An 8,052-nucleotide genomic window follows, 5' to 3' on the forward strand; every position below is an offset into this window, starting at 1 on the left:
ACAAGAGTACGACGAACTATGTTGCAGTTACTATGTTGTGGAATTTGGGGGTGGAGGCGGCTCGTGAATGTAGACTGCTGCAATGGTGTGGGTGCTGACGCTAAAAGTTTGCTCGTGGAGGTTTAGGGGGCGGGGAAGAGGACGTGGGTATAGCTGATGTGGTAACTCACGCAGGTAGAGAGTCCCGCTTCAGTGTGACTTCAAATTAAACAGTTGCTCTTTTGCTAAGAGTTTTTCCGTTGTCTTAGGATTGCGTCGCTACGTAAATACATACATAAATTAAACAGGATGGTTCAGGATATTGTGAATAACGTGGTCAATATTAAGTTTGGGTATTTGTGTAGAATTTGTGTGATTTAAATTCAGATAAGGACTCGAGTTTTTATTACGAATTTCCGGAATTTGAGCCACAATACTAAATAACTATATTGATAATTTTCTAATCAGTATTTTAATGTATTCTTTAATTGCTTGAACATAAATAAGAAATTCTGGTTGGTTACATTCCAGGTGATTTGACGTCTTCTTCCCGTCTTTTTCGCAGAATGCTCTCAGATTTTCTCTATAAGGTGTCTCCCTGAAGTTCTGCAGTAGCTTGAAGAAGACTAGAATTATTCCGCGTCATCTGCAACTGACTATCCGCAACGACGAGAAGTTAAACAAGCTGATCTCCGGCGTCACAATTGCACAAAGTGCCGTGTTGCCTAATATACAGGTTCTGTTGCCCAAGAAGACCGAAAAAAAAGGCCTAAACGTTTCAAAGGCTATGCAAAAAAACTACTTGTACATACTTGTCAAGCCGTTCTTTTCAGGACCACCAAATTATTACCAAAGAATTAAAAAATTTTTAATTTGGCAATTTGTTGTAAATATGTAGTACGGTTTTTCTACTATATGCGGTATAAACTACAATTTGCTTCTTTAAACACTCGCACACCACGATGTGATGCTTTACACGCGGTGTCTGAAGCCACTACAGTCTGTGCAATTCCATATTAATATACACATTCTCTTTGAAAGGGTACGAACGACCGACATTAATTTTTAGTTTAATGTTTTTGCGAACGACATATTTTGTGAAAGTCCCAAATAATAAAATGAATTCCTTTCTGAAAATCTTCATCCTTTTAAAAACTGAATGGTGATCCTGAAAAGGACCGATTGCTTAATAGGGGTACAGAATGTACACTTTTTATAACCGCCAAATCCGAAGAGGGTTACTATGTTGTGGAATTTGGGGGTGGAGGCGGCTCGTGAATGTAGACTGCTGCAATGGTGTGGGTGCTGACGCTAAAAGTTTGCTCGTGGAGGTTTAGGGGGCGGGGAAGAGGACGTGGGTATAGCTGATGTGGTAACTCACGCAGGTAGAGAGTCCCGCTTCAGTGTGACTTCAAATTAAACAGTTGCTCTTTTGCTAAGAGTTTTTCCGTTGTCTTAGGATTGCGTCGCTACGTAAATACATACATAAATTAAACAGGATGGTAGGATTCAGGATATTGTGAATAACTTGGTCAATATTAAGTTTGGGTATTTGTGTAGAATTTGTGTGATTTAAATTCAGATAAGGACTCGAGTTTTTATTACGAATTTCCGGAATTTGAGCCAAAATACTAAATAACTATATTGATAATTTTCTAATCAGTATTTTAATGTATTCTTTAATTGCTTGAACATAAATAAGAAATTCTGGTTGGTTACATTCCAGGTGTAATTTCGAAATCAAGATTTGACGTCTTCTTCCCGTCTTTTCGCAGAATGCTCTCAGATTTTCTCTATAAGGTGTCTCCCTGAAGTTCTGCAGTAGCTTGAAGAAGACTAGAATTATTCCGCGTCATCTGCAACTGACTATCCGCAACGACGAGAAGTTAAACAAGCTGATCTCCGGCGTCACAATTGCACAAAGTGCCGTGTTGCCTAATATACAGGTTCTGTTGCCCAAGAAGACCGAAAAAAAAGGCCTAAACGTTTCAAAGGCTATGCAAAAAAACTACTTGTACATACTTGTCAAGCCGTTCTTTTCAGGACCACCAAATTATTACCAAAGAATTAAAAAATTTTTAATTTGGCAATTTGTTGTAAATATGTAGTACGGTTTTTCTACTATATGCGGTATAAACTACAATTTGCAATTTAATGTGCAGAACAAACGTTGCAATAATGCGTAGAACCCAAGTCTACCCGCAATACAAACACACTTTGGAGGCTTACTTCACTCCACACACACACACTAATACCAACACACATTATGGCATTTTTGTTAATTCCTTGCTAGTCCCATTCTTAACGGGAATATCTCGCTCTCGCTCCCTTTTTTTTTTTGTTTTTGATTAATTTACCATTTTTAAGAGTTAGATGTATGGATGATCCCGGTGCCTTATCAGCGATTGATGTACACATATACGGTCCTCACACACAGAAACTTGTTGGTAAATTTGTTGTAAATTGTTGTTGTAAATTGATATACACATATACGGTCGCATGTGAAGCAATTTGTACCTGATCTCGTTTGTTTCCTTTGTTTTACTTGCACTTTTACGTCATTATGTTTCAATAAGGCTTTTTTTAATTCTTTTTTAATTCACCACTCACTAATAAAATCCCCACAACCACTGCCGTCACATGTTCATCACCTCTTTAGAATTAGAACGATAAGCGTAGTGGGAATTGTTAATCCCTTGTCCGTTGACCGGATGCGCCAGTTACAATCCTGTGGCCGAGGGAGGAAAGCTTCCAAAAAAAAACAAGTGAGCGGTTTGAGGTATGAAATGAGAATGACATGAATTCTTTATCACAAATATGTATATGTATGTATCTCCCAAATGTCTTTGTCAGAGTTCGTATTGGCGATTTTCGTTAAACTTTCGGTCGGCTCTCAGTCCCTTCATGTTGGGTCGCTGTTGTCTCTCTTTGTAGTACTGGGTAGACCGAGAGAGGGGGTATGTTAACTCGCGCATCCCTTAGCAACTAGTCGAGACTTCAGCAGCTCTACTTGACACCCATTTCGATCCGATAGCTTTCTTACCCTTTGAGAGATCCACCAACGTGCAGGTCGCATTGGCTTGCAGACTCTCCATCTCCTTCTGCATAGAAGCTCTCCATTCAGCAGAATTATCCATACTCATTGCCTCGTTCACACTCGTAGGGACGGGGACTTCTTCAGTTTTTCTACTATATGCGGTATAAACTTCAATTTGCTTCTTTAAACACTCGCACACCACGATGTGATGCTTTACACGCGGTGTCTGAAGCCACTACAGTCTGTGCAATTCCATATTAATATACACATTCTCTTTGAAAGAGTAAGAACGACCGACATTTATTTTTAGTTTAATGTTATTGCGAATGACATATTTTTGAAAGTCCCAAATAATAAAATGAATTCCTTTCTGAAAATCTTCCTTCTTTTAAAAACTGAATGGTGATCCTGAAAAGGACCAATTGCTTAATAGGGGTACAGAATGTACACTTTTTATAACCACCAAATCCGAAGAGGGTGCGTCCTTGTCCCTTCAGAGCGTACACATCTTCCCCTGGCGTGTTCGGTGTGTGTTACGGCATCACGGTCGGTGTTGTCTCTCTTTGCAGTACTGGGTAGACCGAGAGGGGGTATGTTAACTAGCGCATCCCTTAGCAACTAGTCGAGATTTCAGCCGCTCTACTTGACCCGTCTTTTCTCGCATCACTGCAAACACCCATTTCGATCCGATAGCTTTCTTACCCTTCGATAGGTCGTCCGGGTAGGCCAGTGTACACTTTCTTTTTTAAATTTTAGAGTATTCCACCAAAACATGCTCCAGGCCTCTTGGATCGAATTTTCGCCAGTGTATTTTTTTTTTTAGTATTTTGGCTCAAATTCCGGAAATTCGTAATAAAAACTCGAGCCCTTATCTGAATTTAAAAATTCTACAAAATTTATCAGGGAAATGCAGTTCAGGGACACGAGAAATCCTATGCGCATTCATGAGGTTGAGGTTGTACCGAAAGCTGATGGCAGCCATCTCAAGGTCCTTCTACTAAAATCCCTTGGAGGTCAAACAGTCAAGGTTTGGGCATACAAAAAATTATTATTTAAATGTATGAAATGTGGCCAGCTGCACGCCACGGTTTCATGCACTAAACCCAAAAACCTTCCGGCTACTTGTGCAAACTGCAATGGAAGCCACGTAAGCAGCTATAAAGGATGTCCTGCTTTACAAGAAAGACTATATATTAACAAGATTCAATCCCTACACTCAGAACCCACGCACCTTCAGACCCCATGCAATAAATATCCCTACACACATCCCTACCTACCTGCCAAAAGAATCCAAGGAAAGAAGATATCGCAAAGGAACATATATATAAATAAAAGTTTAAATAGAATAAGGGCTTTTTACAAGAAACCGAGGAAGGAGACAAGCCCGCCGACAACTAGGAAAAAGGTCCTAGGGTCTCTAGAAGAAAGCAGGAAAAACCCAAACAGCGTCCTAAGCCCGGCCAACACACATCTCACTCATTTCCGCTATCCCTAATGACGAATCCAAGGAGCCGAGTCAGGAGCAGTACCTTCTAAATCGCATTGAAGGGATGGAAAAGAAGCTTAACAACCTCCTAGAAATCGTCACCAGCCTACTAAACCAAAGAAAAGATTGTCCAAAATCTCCAAAAAATCCTTTCCGAGATCCAATCTTTGTTTAAACGCTCTTTCTAGTATCATCAGAAAGTGACGTTTCTTATGGCTCAGGCGGGAAACAGGGATATCCTTAAAATCGCTTTTTGGAATGCAGGTGGGATTAACAATAAATTAGATGAACTCAAGTTGTTCATCGTATGCTCACATAGTCATAGTCACTGAAACCAGATTTGACAACAAATCCACCAAATTAGAGCTGCCAGGATTTTTCACATACCTAGCCCAAAATCCTGTCCCTAGCAAGAGAGGAGGAGTCGCCACTATAGTAAACAGCAGTATCCGACACATGGCCTTAAAACCAATTGAAAAAGAATGATACAGAGTGCACCAATAGTCTTGCTGCCAGACAACAACAGACGGAGCGAAATGATAGTAATAGTATCTGTCTACTGTCCGCCCTCACTAAGGTGGTCCCCCACCATTTTACTGACATTCTCAATTTTGCTGAGAAAACTTTGGGAGGGCAGACAAAGTTCATTCTATGTGGCGATTGGAATGCAAAACATAGACAATGGGGTTGTACTCGCGTCTGTAAACGTGGCACCGCACTCTTCGAAGCAGTCCAAGCAGATTCCATGGCTGAGATCATTGCTACCGGCTGTGCGACACATTTCCCGCACGACAAAAGGAAAAACCCGTCAGCAATAGACTTCTCCATATGCAAAGGGCTGGGCAGGCTCGAAAAGAGAACCTCCTCAAGTGCGGACTTATCTTCAGACCACCTTCCCATCCTGCTTAAGATCAACACAAGCACCCTCTTTCTGCAAAAGCAAAACAATAACATTCTCAAGAAAACTACGAACATTGAGCTCTTTAAGACTGTTCTTGACAGAAAGATACTCCTTAATACGGAGATAAGGGTAGCAGAAGACATAAATGACGCCATAAACATCTTTATCAAAAACATCAAGGACTCGGCGGATGAATCAACTCCCACCCCAAGAATACCTGACAACCTCAGAAGAATGCATGGACAAGCTAACAGAAATAGTCACACCCTCACACTAGACGAAAACACAAGCAGATTGTTGGAAGAAAAACGGATACTAGGTAGAGTTTTTAAAGCTACTAGAATGGACGAGGACAAAGCTAAACTAAAAGCAGCTGAAAATCGACTAAAAAAAGCGGTAAAAATCTTGAGAGAGAAGAGAATTAATAAACAAATTGAAGGAATAGACACGAAGAACCCGGACAGAAAGAGGAAAATGTGGAGACTGCTAGATGAAGGAAAAAAGACAAATCAACCGAATTTTCCCCTCAAATTGGAAACCAAAGGAGGCCCCAAATGGACGAAAACGACAAAGGAGACAACAGAAGCTTTTGTTTCCGACTTGGAAGGAAGACTTAAGCCAAATAATAATGTACCTGATTACCACATAGATATAGTTAATTCTGGACTAAGAACAATTAAGGAAAGCATGTTAACAGAAAGATATGATGTAAACAAAAACCCGCATTACCAACCTATTACGCTAAAGGAATAAATGACGAAATAAAAACTTAAAGAATAGTAAAGCACCGGGAAAAGTCCTTCTAACAAACCAGCTTATAAAATCCCTACCGACTAAAGCTACTCTGTACCTTATCCTAATTTACAACTCAATACTTAGAATTGGATACTACCCAGACGCCTGGAAACATGCCCAAGTGATGATGATCTTGAAACCAGGGAAAGTGTAAAAGATCCGAAGTCATACAGACCGATAAGTCCTACTCTCGGGCCTCTCTAAAATGTTGAAAGACTACTCCTAAAAAGACTTTTTAGGGTAGATATATCGCGCATCCCTTAGCAACTAGTCGAGATTTCAGCAGCTCTACTTGACCCGTTTTGTCACGCCAACGTGACAGGTGACACCAACGTCCAGGTGCATCATCGTCTTGTTCATTAGACAAGTTCGGATTTCGTCAAACACGTCAACTCGAACGCCTTTAAGCTTCTCAAGTTGAACGTTGGAAGTAACCTGAATCTGTTCGATCCGAGCACAGTCATCATGGTCATTCTCATATAAAATGACCTTGCTAGGATTATACAAACGATAAGCTTTCGAAATTTTAGAGTATCCCACCAAAACATGCTCCAGGCCTCTTGGCTGGAATTTTTTTTCTGGCTTTTGTCCAGCACGACAGTTTTAGACTCAAAGATATTCCAGTGTGACACAGTTGGCTTCTTGCCTGTCCATGACTCAAATGGAGTCATTCCTGGTAATGTACTGTCGCTTGATGCCATTTTCTGTCAAGAAAGATTGAAACGCATTACTTAAATACTCACGCCCGTTGTCCCTTCATCATCCAATTTGTCTATCATATGTATTGACGAACTCATTTTGCCAATAACCAATTTCCACGATGACAATAATAAATAGTCCAGAATATTCTACAAGATCACAAATATTCACTCTTTAGTCGCTCTGGCCTGGCATTTCTATACGCATGGTGGTCTGGAACCAAAACCTTCATTTTGAGTACTTTATTAGAACTCAAGTAGTAGGTTATAATATGACTGCACGCAGGTAGAGAGTCCCGCTTCAGTGTGACTTCAAATTAAAGAGTTGATCTTTTGCTAAGAGTTTTTCCGTTGTCTTACGATTGCGTTGCTACGTAAATACATACATAACTTAAACAGGATGGTAGGATTCAGGATATTGTGGATAACTTGGTCGATATTGAGTTTGGGTATTTGTGTAGAATTTGTGTGATTTTAAATTCAGATAAGGACTCGAGTTTTTTATTATGAATTTCCGGTCGCAGTACTTTGCGATGACACTTGGTGCCACCCTTTCACAAGTCTTTGCCTTATTTACCACGACCAGTCTTTTTTCACTGTTTTATACTATTATACACACACAGAACTAAATTCAACATTTCTGTGTGGTCCTATTTATAGGTAAAACGACAAAACCCTAGAGAGTGCGAACGATATGGAATCTATGGGATATGCTATGTTATTGGGAAGGGTTTTTTAGCAAGAGTAAAGGCCAAAATTGTAATTGAAAATGAACATGAAAAAATTCTGAAATTAAAAAATATTCGATAGTTGAAGAAAATCAAAATAAAAAAAAAGAATTTAAAAGTCATTATGAGACAAGCGCAGACAAACAAAATAATTTTGAAAAACAACTATTATTAATTGATTACAATGATAATGAAAAGGTATATGAGATAGGTTCACAATTAAATTTTAAACAAAGATGCGAATTTTTAAATGTTATTGAAGAATATTACATTAAACCAAAAAGTCCGAGTGAACCGAATATAAAATGTGAAATGAAGCTAAGGTTAGAAAAGACATGCCGTTTAGTTTTTCACCAAGGCGCCTGGCATACATGTAGAGAATGTAGAGTATACATTAATCTCGATGACATAATGATAGCGACAAAGAA

The sequence above is a fragment of the Drosophila mauritiana genome, chromosome 3R (assembly GCF_004382145.1).
Source record: "Drosophila mauritiana strain mau12 chromosome 3R, ASM438214v1, whole genome shotgun sequence".
Taxonomy (NCBI): Eukaryota; Metazoa; Arthropoda; class Insecta; order Diptera; family Drosophilidae; genus Drosophila; species Drosophila mauritiana.